Raw genomic sequence first — 15,455 nt, forward strand, 5'->3', positions numbered from 1 at the left:
CAACTTGATCAGCATGGATGAGTTGGGCCGAAGGGCCTGTTTCTGTGCTGTGTAACTCTATGACTCTATGTCAGAAATGAGGATGTTCATTGAAGATTACACAATATTCAATTTAATTTGTAACTACTCAGAGAATGAAGCAATCCATGATTGCACGAGGGAAGAACTAGGTGACATTCAGGCATCAGGCTAATAATTGGCAAGTAACATTCATGTCACATCCTCCACAGCCTTTCTTCAAGCTCCTCACAACCATAGAAAGCATACTATCTGGATGCATCACAGCTTGGTATGGCAACTGTTCTGCCCAGGACTGCAAGATACTGCAGAGAGTTGTGGACTCAGCCCAGCGCATCACGGACACCAGCCTCCCCTCCTTGGACTCTGTTTTTACCTCTCATTGTCTTGGTGAAGCAGCCAGCGTAATCAAAGACCCCACCCACCCAGGACATTCTCTCTTCTCTCCTCTTCCATTGGGTAGAAGATACAGGACCCTGAGGACACATACCACCAGACTTAAGGACAGCTTCTACCCCACTATGATAAGACTATTGAACGGTTCCCTTATACAATGAGATGGACTCTGACCTCATGATCTACCTTGTTGTGACCTTGCACCTTATTGCACTGCACTTTCTCTGTAGCTGTGACACTTTGCTCTGTACTGTTATTGTTTTTACCTGTACTACGTCAATGCACTCTGTACTAACTCAATGTAACTGCACTATGTAATAAATTGATCTGTACAAACGGTATGCAAGACAAGTTTTTCACTGTACCTCAGTATGTGACAATAATAAACCAATGCCAATATTCTTCTTCTCATCAGTGAACTTGAATAATTACACTTGATCCCTTCATCCAAAAATCATTATTATAGATTGTAAATAGCTGAGGCCCCAGAAATGATCCATGTGGCACTTCACTGATCACACTGTTCTCCACAATTTTCAGACCTTCTGCATCTTCTTTCATGAAGATGGGCACAAAAATATTTGTTTAATTTCTTTACTGTTTTCATATTCTCCAGTATAATTTCTCCTGCCTTTAGATTATTAATTAACCATTTCTCATCGCACAAACTAGATCTAAAATAAGCTATTCCTCTTAGGATCCTCAACACACAGACCTAGAAGACTATCTCTTATACACCAAAATAATTTGGTTAGCCCAATCTATGAGGTTTATATCCCATGTGATGATTATATTACCTTTGCTATTATCTCATCCTTAATTATTAGGGCCACCCCTCCTCCTTTTCCATTTTACCATAAAGAGAAATATTCTGGAAAATTTAAATTCAACCTTGGTCACTTTGCAACCACAGCACCATAATGGATGTTACATCATATCTATTTCTATTTGGGCCATTAATTCATCTAATTTCACATGAGTGCTGCCTGCTTTCAAACAAAGAACCTTTAATTTTTACTTTTTTTTTTAAAAACCATTTTTCACTACACTAATTCTAATTAAAGGTAGTGTCCCTTGCTGACACTCTTGGTTACCAACCATTTGCTACAATACACATTTGCCTTTACTTTTCTCTTTAGCTTTCTAAATTCTCTCTCAAAACTCTCCCCTAACTATTCATAAGAACATATGAAATAGGAGCAGGAGTAGGTCATCTGGCCTGTCGAGCCTGCTCTGTCATTCAGATCGTGGCTGTTCTGGCCGTGGACTTAGACCTACCAACCTGCCTTTTCCCCATAACCCTTAATTCCCCTACTATGCAAAAATCTATCTAACTGTGTCTTAAATATATTTAATGAGGTAGTCTCTACTGCTTCCCTGGGCAGAGAAGTCCACAGATTCACTACTCTCTGGGAAAAGCAGTTTTTCCTCATCTCCATCCTAAATCTATTCCCCAAATCTTGAGGCTATGTCCCCTAGTTCTAGTCTCACCTACCAGTGGAAACAACTTTCCTGCCTCTGTCTTATCTATCCCTCTCATAATTTTATATGTTTCTATAAGATCCCCTCTCATTGTTCTGAATTCCAGGGAGTATAGTCACAGGCAACTTGCTCTCCTCATGGGCTAACCCCCATCTCTCTAGAATCAACCTGGTGAACCTCCTCTGCACCACCTCCAAAGCCAGTATATCTCTCCTCAAGTAAGGAGGCCAGAACTGCACACAGTACTCCAGGTGCGGCCTCACCAGTACCCTGTACAGTTGCAGCATAACCTCCCTGCTCTTAAATTCAATCCCTCCAGCAATTCACACAAGGCCAACATTCCATTTGCCGCCTTGATAACCTGTTGCACCTGCAAACCAACCTTTTGCAATTCACACACAAGTACATCCAAGTCCCTCTGCACAACAGCATGTTGTAATCTTTCGCCATTTAAGTAATAGTCTGATCTTTATTTTTCCTTCCAAAGTGGATGACCTCACATTTACCAACATTGTACTCCATCTGCCAGACCCTTGCCCACTCACTTAACCTATCTATTATCTCTCTGCAGACTCTCTGCATCCCCTGCGCAATTTGCTTTTCCACTCAATTTAGTGTCATCAGCAAACTTAGATACGCTGCACTCGGTCCCCTCTTCCAAATCGTTAATGTATCTCGTGAACAGTTGTGGGCCCAGCACCAACTCCAAGTATACAACATCCACCTATTCCCCTCTAAACACTGAGCTCATTATATCCTCAAAGATCTCCAGTAAATTAGTCAAACAGGACCTGCCCTTCCTGAACTCATGCTGTTTCTGCCTGATGGAACCACTTCTATCCAGATGTCTGGCTATTTCTTCCTTAATAATAACTTTAAGCATTTTCCCTTCTACAGACATTAAGCTAACTGGCCTATAGTTACATGCCTTTTGCCTACATCCTTTTTTAAACAGTGGCGTGACATTCACTGTCCAATCCACTGGACCTGCCCAGAGTCCAGAGAACTTTGGTAAATTATCACAAACACCATCTCTTTTAGTACCCAGGGATGCATCTCATCAGGGGACTTGTCTACCTACAGGCCCACTGGTTTGCTCATCACTACCTCTTTAGTGACAGCAACTGTATCGAGGTCCTCACCTCCCATCGCATCCATAACATCTCTCTTTGGCACGTTAGACATGTCGTCCACTGTGAAGACTGACACAAAATAGTCGTTGAAGGCCTCAGCCATTTCCACGTTACCCAATATTAATTCCCTCTTCTCATCTTCCAAAGAACCTACATTCACTTCAGGCACCCTTTTCAGCTGTATATAATTATAAAAACTTTTACTGTTTTAGATTATAAAAGTAAACTAGCACAAAATATATTTTCCCTTTCATTATTGCTTGCTTAGTGGCTCTTTGTTGCTTTTTAAAGTTTTCCCAATCTTCCAGTTTCCTACTATTCTTGGCAACTTTGTATACATGAGCTTTCAGCTTGATGCCTTCTTTTATTTCCTTAGTTATCCAAGGCTGGCTCTCCCCACCCTTACTGTCCTTACTTTTAACTGGAATATATTTTAGTTGAGCACCACGAAAAATCTCTTTGAAAGTCTTCCACTGTTCCTCAACTGTCCCACCACATAGCCTGCATTTCCAGTCCGCACTAGCCAACTCCTCCCTCATATCCCGTTGTAGTCTCCTTTGCGTAGGCATAATACACTGGTTTTAGATCAAACTACTGCACCCTCCATTTGTATGAGAAATTCAATCATACTATGATCACTCTTTCCAAGAGGATCCCTAACTACAAGATCGTTAATTTTACCCATCTCGTTGCACAGGACCAGATCTAAGATAGCATTTTCCCTTGTAAATTCAATAACATGCTGTTCAAGTTCACAGACCTTGTTTCGAATACTACGGCCATTCAGCTAAAGTGCCCTTACACTCATTGTCCCTTTAGAATCTAGTAACCTTTGTGTCCTTTGCGTTTGACTTTTCTGTACTCTCTTTTCTAACTTTTGCTCTGTCTCTGCTTTGCTTCCCTCTGTTTTTGTGCATGGATTCCCATCCCCCTGCCATATTAGTTTAAACACTCCCCAACAGCACTAGTAAACAATCCCCCCAGGACATTGATCCCAGTCCTGCAAAGGTGTAGACCGTCTGGTTTGTACTGGTCTCACCTCCCCCAGAACCGGTTCCAATGCCCCAGGACTATGAAACCCTCCCTCCTGCACCACTGCTCAAGCCACATATTCATCCTAACTATGCTGCGAGCTATTCCTACTCTGACCAGCACGTGGCACAGGTAGTAATCCTACTTTTTAATCTATTTCCTAGCTCCCTAAATTCAACATGTAGGACCTCATCCCATTTTTTTCCTATATTGTTGGTACCTACATGCATCACGACAACTGGCTGTTCACCCTCCCCTTCCAGAATGCCTTGCAGCCGCTCTGAGACATCCCTGACCCTTGCAACCAGGAGGCAACACACCAAGCTAGAGTCCGTTTGCGGCCACAGAAGCTCCTGTCTATTCCCTTTACACGAAATCGACTACCACTATAACTCTGCCACTACTTTTTCTGCCATCCTGTGCAGCAGAGCCACTCACTGTGCCATGATCCAGGCTACCGCTGCCTTCCCCTGATGAGCCATCTCCCCCAACGGTATCCAAAGCGGTATGTCTGTTTTGGAGGTAGAAGACCACAGGGGACTCCTGAACTACCTTCCTGCCTGTCGGTCACCCATTCCCTATCTTTCCCTAGGCCTTTAAACTGCAGTGTGACCATCTCACTAAAAGTGCTATCCACAACACTCCCAGCATCACGGATGCTCCAAAGTGAATCCATGCACAGCTCCAGTGGCATCATGCAGTCTGTCAGGAGCTACAGCTGGACACATTTCCTGCACGTGTAGTCGTCAGGGACACTGGCAGCCTCCGAGTTCCCACATTGTGCAGGAGGAGCATGACACGGGTCTGAGCTCACCTGCCATGACTAAAGAGCTTTGAGGAAAAATAAAGAGACAGAAATAATGAATAAGAGCCTACCCTTACCTTAGTGTTGCTCACCCTCCTCGCTAAAGCCTGGTATTCACTCTCAAAATGGCCACTCTGCTTGACCTTTACATCTTTTAATTGGCTGTTGTTAAATAGCCAATGAGCCAAACAACTATTAACAACTTGCATATGTTCCTCTTTTAGACTCCTTTAAGGTGAAACTCCCACAGCACTAGTCTCATCTACAGTACTCGTTCTTCAGTTTATTAGGACAATGGTCCTAGTCCAATTCAGGTGAAGCCCATCCCAACACAACAGCTCTCCCTTTCCCCAATACAGGTGTGGGTCTCCCAATACCAATCTGAGCCACCCATTCAACTCTCTGATCTTATTGACACTCTGCCAATTTGAACATGACTCAGGTTGTAAATCAGTAAAACATCCAAATGTTTGGAAATCCCCTGATGGTTCAGTATCTGGCTTAAAGGGGCCTTGTTTCCCAGGTTCCCTTTAAACACAAGGGCTTTAATTTCTCCACTCCCTTTAAACACACAGGGGCCCTGTTTCTCATACTCCCTTCAAACTCACTGAGGGCTCTTTTTTGGAGCGTGGTGACACGTTGCAAGCTGCTCTCTACAGATCTACTCATTACTTTTACTATAATCGTTCTACACTTTTAAATTTAAGCTCTATGTCACCAACTATCACTAATAATATTCTTTTAAATCTGTTATTGTTTTTACATGTACTACATCAATGTACTCTGTACTGACTCAATGTAACTGCACTGTGTAATGAATTGACTTGTACGATCGGTTTGTAAGACAAGCTTTTCACTGTACCTCGGTACAAGTGACAATAATAAACCAATACCCTTTAAATAAACCAGGGCTGTGTTTCCCACACTCCCTTTAAACACTGACGGTGCTTCTCTGGCGCTCCCTTTAAAGTCAGAGGGACCTTTTTCTGGCGCTCATTTTAAATTCACTGGGGCCCTGTTCCCTGTGCTCCCTTTATAATCACCCAGTTTACTGGACAATGTGATTTAAAAAGTGTGTTCAGTATTAATGGAAATAACATCCAATAGTCTGGAAAATCTATTCATCCAGCATCACCAAGATCATAGAGAGGACTATACCATAAAAGAACTTTGTGGTTCTTTTTTTAAATTTGGACTCTAGTTGTTCATACTCCTTCAGCGGAATCTCTTCCTTCATCCTACCAATGTTATTGGTTCTCATATGGACTGTAAGAGTTGGATCTTCCCCCTACCAATCTAAGTTCCTTTCCAGGCTTGGGAGGACACCCTTATGACTCATGCCCACGGTTGCAGGGAATAGCATCTATATGCCAACTATACTGTCCCCTTTCTATACTATATTCCTTTTCCCCATCCCAGCTTGAATGGCTTTCTGCAACATGGCACTATGGTCAGTTTGCTCATCCTCCCAGTAAATCCTGCTCTCCTCCACACAGGCTGCAAGAACCTTTTATCTGTGGACAGACTCAAGGGCTTAGGCTCCTCCAATGCTACCTTCAAGATCCCTGTACCTGTCTCAATCCTAGTCACATCCTCAAGCCACAACACCGCGTCCCCGTCCCCCCCAACTATTTTGATTGACTATTAATCTGAGGGGGATGAATGCCTCCTGGGACAAGTAACATTCCTCCTCCCTGCAGCCATGTCCAAATGTGAGATTCCAGCTCATCAACTCTGATGTTTATTGCAGATGTGATCACCATGGATCACAATGGTTTCCATCGTCTCTCACGTACTACAGCTACAACATACTGCCTGTCATGCCTGCTTTAAGTAACCTGTACCTCACCAAAGTCCACATTCTATAGTCACTACAATCAGTGGCATAACAGAAACATAGGCATATTGAATTGAATTGTTTTTCATTATCATTTGCACTGAGGTACAGTGAAAAACTTGTCTTGCATACCATTCACACAGGTCAATTCATTACATGGTGCATTGAGCTAGTACAAGGTAAAACAAAATGCAGAGTAAAGTGTCACAGCTACAGAGAAAGTGCAGTGCAGGTAGACAATGAGGTGCAAGGTCATAATGAGGTAGATTGTGAGGTCAAGAGTCCATTTTATTGTACTAGGGAACCATTCAATAATCTTATCACAGTGGGATAGAAGCTGTCCTTGAGCCTAGCGTTACATGCTTTCAGGCTTTTGTATCTTCTGCCTGATGGGAGAGGGGAGCAGAGAGAATGTCCGGGGTGGGTGGGGTCTTTGATTATGCTGGCTGCTTTACTGAGGCAGCGAGAAGTGTAGATGGAGTCCATGGAGGGGAGGCTAGTTTCCATGATGTGCTGGGCTGTGTCCACAACTCTCTGTGGTTTTTTGCGGTGCCGGGCAGAGCAGATGCCGTACCAAGCCGTGATGCATCCAGATAGGATGCTTTCTATGGTGCATCAGTAAAAATTGGTGAGAGACAAAGGGGACATGGCAAATTTCTTTAGTTTCCTGAGGAAGTGAAGGTGCTAGTGAGCTTTCTTGGCCATGGCATCTACGTGGTTGGACCAGGACATGCTACTGGTGATGTTCACTCCTAGGAACCTGAAGTTCTCAGCCCTCTTGACCTCAGCACCATTGACGTAGACAGGTACATGTGCACCGCCCCCCCTTCCTGAAGTTATTAACCAGCTCTTTTGTTTTGCTGACATTTAAGGGAAAGGTTGTTGTCATGACACCAAGCTCTCTATCTTCTTTCTGTACTCTGACTCATCATTATTTGAGATATGGCCCACTACAGTGGTGTCATCTGCAAACTTGTAAATGGAGTTAGAGCAGAATCTGGCCATGCAGTCATGAGTGTACAGGGAGTAGAGAGCTGAGGATACAGCCTTGTGGGGCACCAGTGTTGAGAATAATTGTGGCAGAGGTGTTGCTGCCTATCCTCACTGAATGTGGTCTGTTGGTCAGGAAGTCAAGGATCCAGTTGCAGAGGGAGGTGTTGAGTCCCAAATCTCAGAGTTTGGTGATGAGTTTGCTTGGAATTATAGTATTGAATGCAGAGCTGTAGTCAATAAACAATAGTCTAACATGGGTGTCTTTACCGTCCAGATGCTCCAGATTCCCAGGTTCCACCAGTTCCCCAGAGAGAACTGCTGCCTCATAGCACCAGTGACCCAGGTTCAATCCTGACCTCGGATTCTGTCTGTGTGGAGCTTGCATGTTATCCCTGTAACCGTATAGATTGCCTCCAAGTGCTCCGGTTTCCTCCCACATCCAAAGACATGTACTGGTAGATTATTTGGTCACTGTAAATCCTCTCTAGTGTGTAGGTGAGTGATAGAATCTGGGTGAGAATGTGAGGATAATACAAAATGGGACAAATATAGGATTAGTGTGAGTGGTTGATGGTTGACATAAACTTGGTGGGCTGTTTAAGTGCTGCTTATCTCTATGACCCTTACTTCCCCTTTTACTTATTGGTCCACACTCTATAGACACTCAATGCTGGACTAAACATGCTTAAAGATGCAGAATAGATGAGATGAGGAGGGACAGAAAGAGAATCATGTAAAGCATAAACACTAGCACCGATCATTGTGCCAAATAGCCTATTACTGTGCTGTAAATTCTTTGTAATTTCCCATTCTGATAAAGAGATACTAAAGCTAACTGTGGTTCCCCTTCCCTGTGCTGCAGACAACAGACATCCCATTGAGACCAAGAATTAAAACCAGTCACACACTATGTTTACCAAGCAAACCACTGGAAGAACAGTACAACCGATTTAAAGCATTTCCTTAGCTTCTAATCTACTTTCAAATCATTAAGTGGCGGCCCTGGAATTTGTCTTATCCGAAAGAAATAAACAAACCTAAGCCTAAATGGAAGTTAAACTGTGGCTAGAGTCCAAGTTTAGGCCATTAACTCCCGTGCCAATCACCTGGACTGTGTCTCCAGCAATTTCTTGTCATGAGACGTCCATTAACAATTTATCAGGAACAGAAAACACTCCTGCCTCTAAACAAGCATCAATCCAAGATCGAAGTACCAAGTTCATAACAACGATATGTGAAGTTGGCTTGTAGCTTCCTGACACTGAGCCTCCCAAACTGTCGGAATCCCCTCAAAATATCCATGCAGTGCTCTAGCAACAAACAACGTTGAATGTGTAGTGATCAAATTACATTCACAGAGAGAGGGATGAGCTGATGGCTAAACTGCAGGAAACAGTGAGATGAAAGCAGTAACTCCCATAATTAAAAATAGCACTGATGTCACATCTGTGGTGATCTGGTGAAAATTAATCCAAGGCTTATTAAATTCTATTCCATTTACTATTCCTCAGAGTGCAATTCATCTGTTGAAGAAATTGACACTTTCCTACACAGGCTAAGTCTCCCTTCCCATAACAAAACATTAGAAAGGAAAATAAAACTTGATTTTAGAGGAAGAGACTGATCCTATCTAGGCCAAAGTTAATGGGTTGAGTTTTTACATGACAACTGCACTGCATGCATAGGTTACTCTGGTTTATGGTATATCTCAATAATGTATTGAAAATATGCTCTCTGTGTCCTTAGTCAGTTAAATGGTATACAAAATACCTGTGGTTTACTGCTAATAAATATTCCAAACAGTTGCCTTCAGCATGAATAGGATTATTTGGTAGACCAGCAGTGTGTGGGGAGGTTGGAAGGCAGTGGTGGTGAAATTGGTGGCACCTGTTCCCTAGCTAAAAGGGTGGCAGACAATATTGGAAAGTTTTGTAAGGTTCCATGATATACTCACAGACATCAAGTGGAAAGTGATAGAAGCCATGGGTACCATTGAGACATTCTGGGTGGTAAGATAGAGAAACAGCCATCTTCAATCCAATTCTCTCACACTTCTGTTGAGCATGTTTGCCTTACCAGCACGGGCAGTTATCAATTTGGGGAGAAGACTGTGATGAAGTGCCTTTACTTCTATTTTTGAAGCTAAGAATTTAGCTTGCAACTGGCACAAAAGAAAATTTATCAATCCTAGGAAAATTAGGTGTAATTTTCAAGCAATGTGTTCAGGTCCACATCCTTCGCTGACTCCTCACTTACACAATTGTGCTGCATGTAAAATGATTGACTCTGTTGACAGCACACCAGAAGTTGATTTTGTACAGGTGGAACCAAATATGAAAGCAATGTTTAAGAGGCTTTTAGACAGATACATGAATAGGCAGGGAATGAAGGGATATAGGCCATGTACAGGCAGATGTGTAGTTTAAATTGGCATCATGGATGGCACAGACATGGTGGGCCAAAGGGCCTGCTCCTATGCTGCACTCTTCTATGTTCATGATTAATTTAAAATTAAAATGTGTAAAAATATTGACCAATACATGAAAACTTTTACAGACTTGATTCTCTTTCTTTCAAATTGACAATTTCAGGGAAGAAACAAAATGGAAATTTGAAATCAGACAGTTCTGAAGGTTTGGGTTCCCACTGGATGCCAAAAGCATCTGAAGTTGTCACTAAGTTTTTCAAAATTTACTACACAAAAATACTTATAATAGCACTTCACCTTGTGCTCTACTTTGAATAGATTAATTTTTCACCAGCTCACCCACGAGTATTACTTATAACTCGCGAGCTGGTCACCTTCCCATAAATGACCATAATATCAACATGATTTGCAGTACTTTCAGGATATTATCAGCAGCAAAAGCTCTTCTTTTCAGATGCCATTATCTTTTTTCCCCCTCTTTTATGATTAGCTGGTTGCATAGGATCACCAGGCAAACACTCAACTTCCAAGCCCTGGTTTTAGTTTGTTGCAGATACGTGATGCCTACTAGAAGCTTTCAACACAAGGGTGGGCACTGCACAATATCGAGTAAGCCTTCCAATCGCTTGCTATTTTGTTCATTGTACTTTAAGATATATTAAGTCCATGGGAATATATACATTTTAGAGAAAAAGAGAAAGTCCTAACCACCTTTCCCTTATCATTCAAGAACAGTAGCAACACCAAATCCCCCACCATCAACATCCTGGGGATAACCATTGACCAAAAGCTTATTTGTTATGATACATACATGCGCTGGGTACAAGAACAGGTTAGAATTTGAGTGTCTGCAACAAATAACTTGCCTCCTGACTCACCAAAGCCTATCCACATGAAGAAATCTATTCCTTTTGGACAAGTGCAGCTCCTACAATAGTCAAAAGTTCAACATCCCCTAGGACAAAGCAGCCCCACTGACCAGCAACCCTTCCAGCACCCTAACCATTCGCTCCAGTGCACCAACTACATAGTCACTGCAACAATTCAGCAAGGATTCTTTAACACCAACCCCCTCCCACCCCAACCGTAAAAGCTGCAAGCCTCTACCCTGTGAAGAGACAAGGGCAACAGGTGTTTGAAAACACACATCTTCCTGACTTGGAAACAATATCATCACTGGATCAAAATCCTGGAACTCCTTTCCTTACAATTTGCAGAGAGTATAATATTGGAAGGGTTCAAAGAGGTAGTTCACTATCACCTTCCCAAAAGCAATTGGGGATGGACGTTAAATGCTGGCCTTGTCAGATAGATCCACAATCCATAAATGTACATAACATATTGACAAACTACCTGTCATTGTACTACAGTAGAGAGAAGAGTGAGAGGGCAGTCACAGAAGGTCAAGGCTCAAACCTACCAGTTACTGCTCTGTAGAAATACAGTACACCTTCATCAGTCAGGACATTGAATATAGAATTTAGGATGCTATGTTGCAGTTGTACAAGACACTTGTGAGGCCGCATCTGGAACACTGTGTTCAGTTTTGGTCACCCTGATATAAGAAAGATGCCACTGAGCTGGAAAGAGTGCAGAAAAGATTTACGAGGATATTGTCAGGACTCAAGGGACTAAGTTGTAGAGAGGGGTTGAGCAGGCGAGGACTGTATTCACTGGAGCACAGGAGAATGAGGGGTATAAAATCATGAGGAGCATAGATAGGGTGAATGCACACAGTATTTTTCCTAGGGTTGGGGAATCAAGAACTAGGGGGCATAGGTTAAAGGTGAGAGGGAAGAGATTTAATAGGAACCTGAGGGGCAACTTTTTCACCCAGAAAGTGGTCTGTCTATGGAATGAGCGGTCAGAAGAAGTGGTTGAGGCAGTACATTAACAGTATTTAAAAGGCACTTGAACAGTTACATGGATAGGAAAGGTTTAGAAGGATATGGGCCAAGTGCAAGCAAATGGGACTAGCGTAGATGGGCATCTTGGTCAGTACAGAGCAGTTGGGCTGGGGCACCTGTTTCCATCCTATAACTCTTCATACTATGTACCATAGATTAAGGCCACCAAGGGGCAGACAGAATAAAATCCCAGGCAGAGGGAAAATGGCTGAAATATTATACAATTACTTTGTCAAAGAGACAAATTAGATGGTCATCACATCAAAAAATATATAATTGTATTAAATAAATAAGTAAGATATTGGATAAATGAATTAAGTTGCATATTACTTGAAAAATAATTATCTGAATGATGTAATGGACAAAGATCTTGGATTACAAATTTTGAAAGCACTGCAAGTAATAATGAAGGTTAATGAAACCAGAAAAATAAACCAAACATTAGGGAAACAGAAGAGAAAAGCTGAATAGAAATCTTAGTTCAACCACACGGAGCAGTGAGTACATTTCTGTTCATCATATTATGAAAAGAATTTAGAGGACTGGTGAGTGTGAAGTGAGGATTTATGGATTGTATCATCAATGCAGGGTTCTGTCCACAAGATAAGGATGTATAGATTGGGATGCATTTCTCTTCGTGTCAAAATTATGAAAGGTTTGGATGGACACAAAGGGAAGGAAGATCACCCTTGGTTACTTGTGTTGTTCTGTCTACATGTCAGACTCCAATTGTAAAATTTGACTCTTTTGGAATCAATGAAATCCCAGATGTGTTTTACAATATCCAGCTGCTTCCACGGTATCCACATTTAGCAAAAAGTAACCAAAGGCAAACTTCTACATCAGCTTATTTTCATTTTGGAATACAAGAATGCGGAGCAGGAGTCTGAGCAGGACCTTTGAAGCTGCTTTACAACTCAAGATTATGGCTGACTTCCTACCTCGGCATTTCCCCATATCCCATGATTCCCTTAATATACAGTTTTATCAATTATTGTTTTGAGTGAACACAATGATTAAGTCTCTATAGCCCATACTTATGGAAAAGTAAAACTAGAGACGAAGTTAAGAAATGCACAAAAAAAATCAAACAAGGGTCTTGGAAATTTTGCCCATCAGATAAGAACATGGAACTCTCCTTTAAAATTTCCCACTCACCTTAAAGCTAAGCCCTCTAGTATTCAACATTTCTACCCTGTGGGGAAAAAAAGATTCTGGCTGTCTACCCTATCTATGCTTCTCAAACTTTTATAAACATCTATCAGCCTCCAATGCTCCAGAGAAAACAATCCAAGTTCGTCCAACCTCTCCCTATAGCTAATACCCTCTAATCCAGGCAGCACCCTTGTAAACCTCTTCCAAACCCTCACCAAAGCCTCCACATCCTTCCTGAAATGGGGTAACTAGAACTGTACATAAACACTCCAAGTGCAGCCTAACCAGAGTTTCATACAACTACAACATGACTTCCTGACTCTCATACTCAGTGCTCTTAGTGATGAAAGCAAGCATACCGTACGCCTTCTTTACTACCCGATCTACTTGCTTTGCCACTTTCAGGGACAATTGGTTAAGAATAGTACAGAGAGAGCAGAAAGAACATGTCAGGAAAAGAAAATATGATTACACCATTGAGGAAAGATTGGAGAAGGTTCACTTATGCTAAACCTGGTATTATACTTGCTTTGTCTCATACTCTATCCTTTTGAAGTCAATGAAGAGAATTGATCAATCCTTGGAAAATGAGGATTAATTTCCCAGAGGTGTGACGAAACATCCAGCTGCTTCCTTAGATGGAGTATGGATTCACAACATGGGCTGCATGGCTTGTCCGGATACCAGATGTACCACATCATTTAAAACCAAAATGCAGTTCTGCAGATTTAAAGCTCTATCACCACATGGTCAGACTTGAGCAGTTGCCCCAGCACTATGAAAGGTCCTTCAGTACTGAAAGTTTCTGAATCCCTTATTTGATTTAAAACAGAAAATGCTGGAAGAACTCAGCCACTCAATCATCTATGGAAGGAGAGATCAGTTAAAGTTTCCGGTCAGAGACCTTTTCTCAGACTGGTTCTGAGGAAGGCTCCCTAACTAGAACTGTTAATTAGTTTCTCCTTCCACAGATGCCACTTGACTGCCGGAGTCCTTCCAGTATTTTCTGTTTCATATCCCAGGAGCTGAAGTCCTTATTGGTTTTCATTATTGGATATCTTTGGTATCTATCTTACATTGGCCTCTAGTTGGTACAGTAACTGCTCTGCCCAGGACCACAAGAAACTGCAGAGAGTTGTGGACACAGCTCAGCACGCCACGGAAACCAGCCTCCCCCCCCATGGACTCTGTCTACACTTCTCCCTACCTCCGTAAGGCAGTCAGCATAATCAAAGACCCCACCCACCCCAGACATTCTCTCTTCTCCCCTCTCCCATCGGGCAGAAGATACAAAAGCCTGAAAGCACATACCACCAGGCTCAAGGGCAGCTTCTATCCTGCTGTTATAAGATGATTGAACGGTGCCCTAATACGAAAAGATGGACTCTTGCCCTCACAATCTATCTTGTTATGGCCCTGCACTTTATTGTCTGCCTGCACTGCACTTTCTCAGGACAGTAACAATTTATTCTGCATTGTTTTACCCTGTACTACCTCAATGCACTGTGTAATGAATTGATCTGTATGGACGGTATGCAAGACAAGTTTTTCACTGTATCTCGGTACACGTGACAATAATAAACCAATTTATCAACTTTGCTTCACCTCAGTGCTAGCTACACTGTAAGTCCGGCATTGACACACCTCCCTCCCTCCCTCCATCGCCCCTCCAGGGAGAGGTGCTTGCAGGCGGCCGCAGCTGAACTCGAAGCCGGGGATGGGTGCGAGCAGCCGAGGCGGCCTACTCCCCGGCCCCCCTACCTCAGACCCCGCTGCAAGGCGCCCCGCCCCCGGGAGCGGCACTGACCGGCACGCAGCCCCCCCAAGAACGAGGAGACTCGGGAGCCCGAGCTCTTCCCTACGGAACGCACCGCAACCGCGGGCTGAACACATCCCGGAACCTGCCTACCTGCCGCCGCCGTGCGCGCTCACAGTGTGCGGGCTCCCGAGCCGCCGCCGTGCGCGCTCACAGTGTGCGGGCTCCCGAGCCGCCGCCGTGCACGCTCACAGTGTGCGGGCTCCCGAGCCGCCGCCTGCGCACGCACGTCCCAGGTAGCGCCCCCTGGTGGTGGTCGTGCCAACCTCTAGTTCACGTACCTTGGTGGCCTCTCCTGCAGCTAGCTGCAGATCAAGGCTGCCCTCCACATGCTGTCTGTTTCTCCCCTTTTCCATGGGCTCTCCCACACCCTGGGCCAAATCTGGGTTGATTTGGAAATAGAAAACTTAACAAAAAGCTGTAGACGTGGAAACCTTGGATAAAAGTTGGAAA

The 15,455-nt window shown here is 43.2% G+C and overlaps 1 protein-coding gene across 2 annotated transcripts in view; it reads right to left on the minus strand.

Moving 5' to 3' along the window:
• fam120b (family with sequence similarity 120B) overlaps positions 1-15,134 on the minus strand; it is an 83,564-nt gene extending 68,430 nt beyond the window's left edge. For both annotated transcript variants that reach the window (XR_007956104.1, XM_052013195.1), the window contains exon 1: positions 15,096-15,134. The gene's annotated coding sequence lies outside the window, so the exon portion shown is untranslated. The remainder of the gene's footprint in view (positions 1-15,095) is intronic.
• Positions 15,135-15,455: the final 321 nt, after the last annotated feature.

Source organism: Pristis pectinata, chromosome 3 (assembly GCF_009764475.1).
Source record: "Pristis pectinata isolate sPriPec2 chromosome 3, sPriPec2.1.pri, whole genome shotgun sequence".
Lineage (NCBI taxonomy): Eukaryota > Metazoa > Chordata > Chondrichthyes > Rhinopristiformes > Pristidae > Pristis > Pristis pectinata.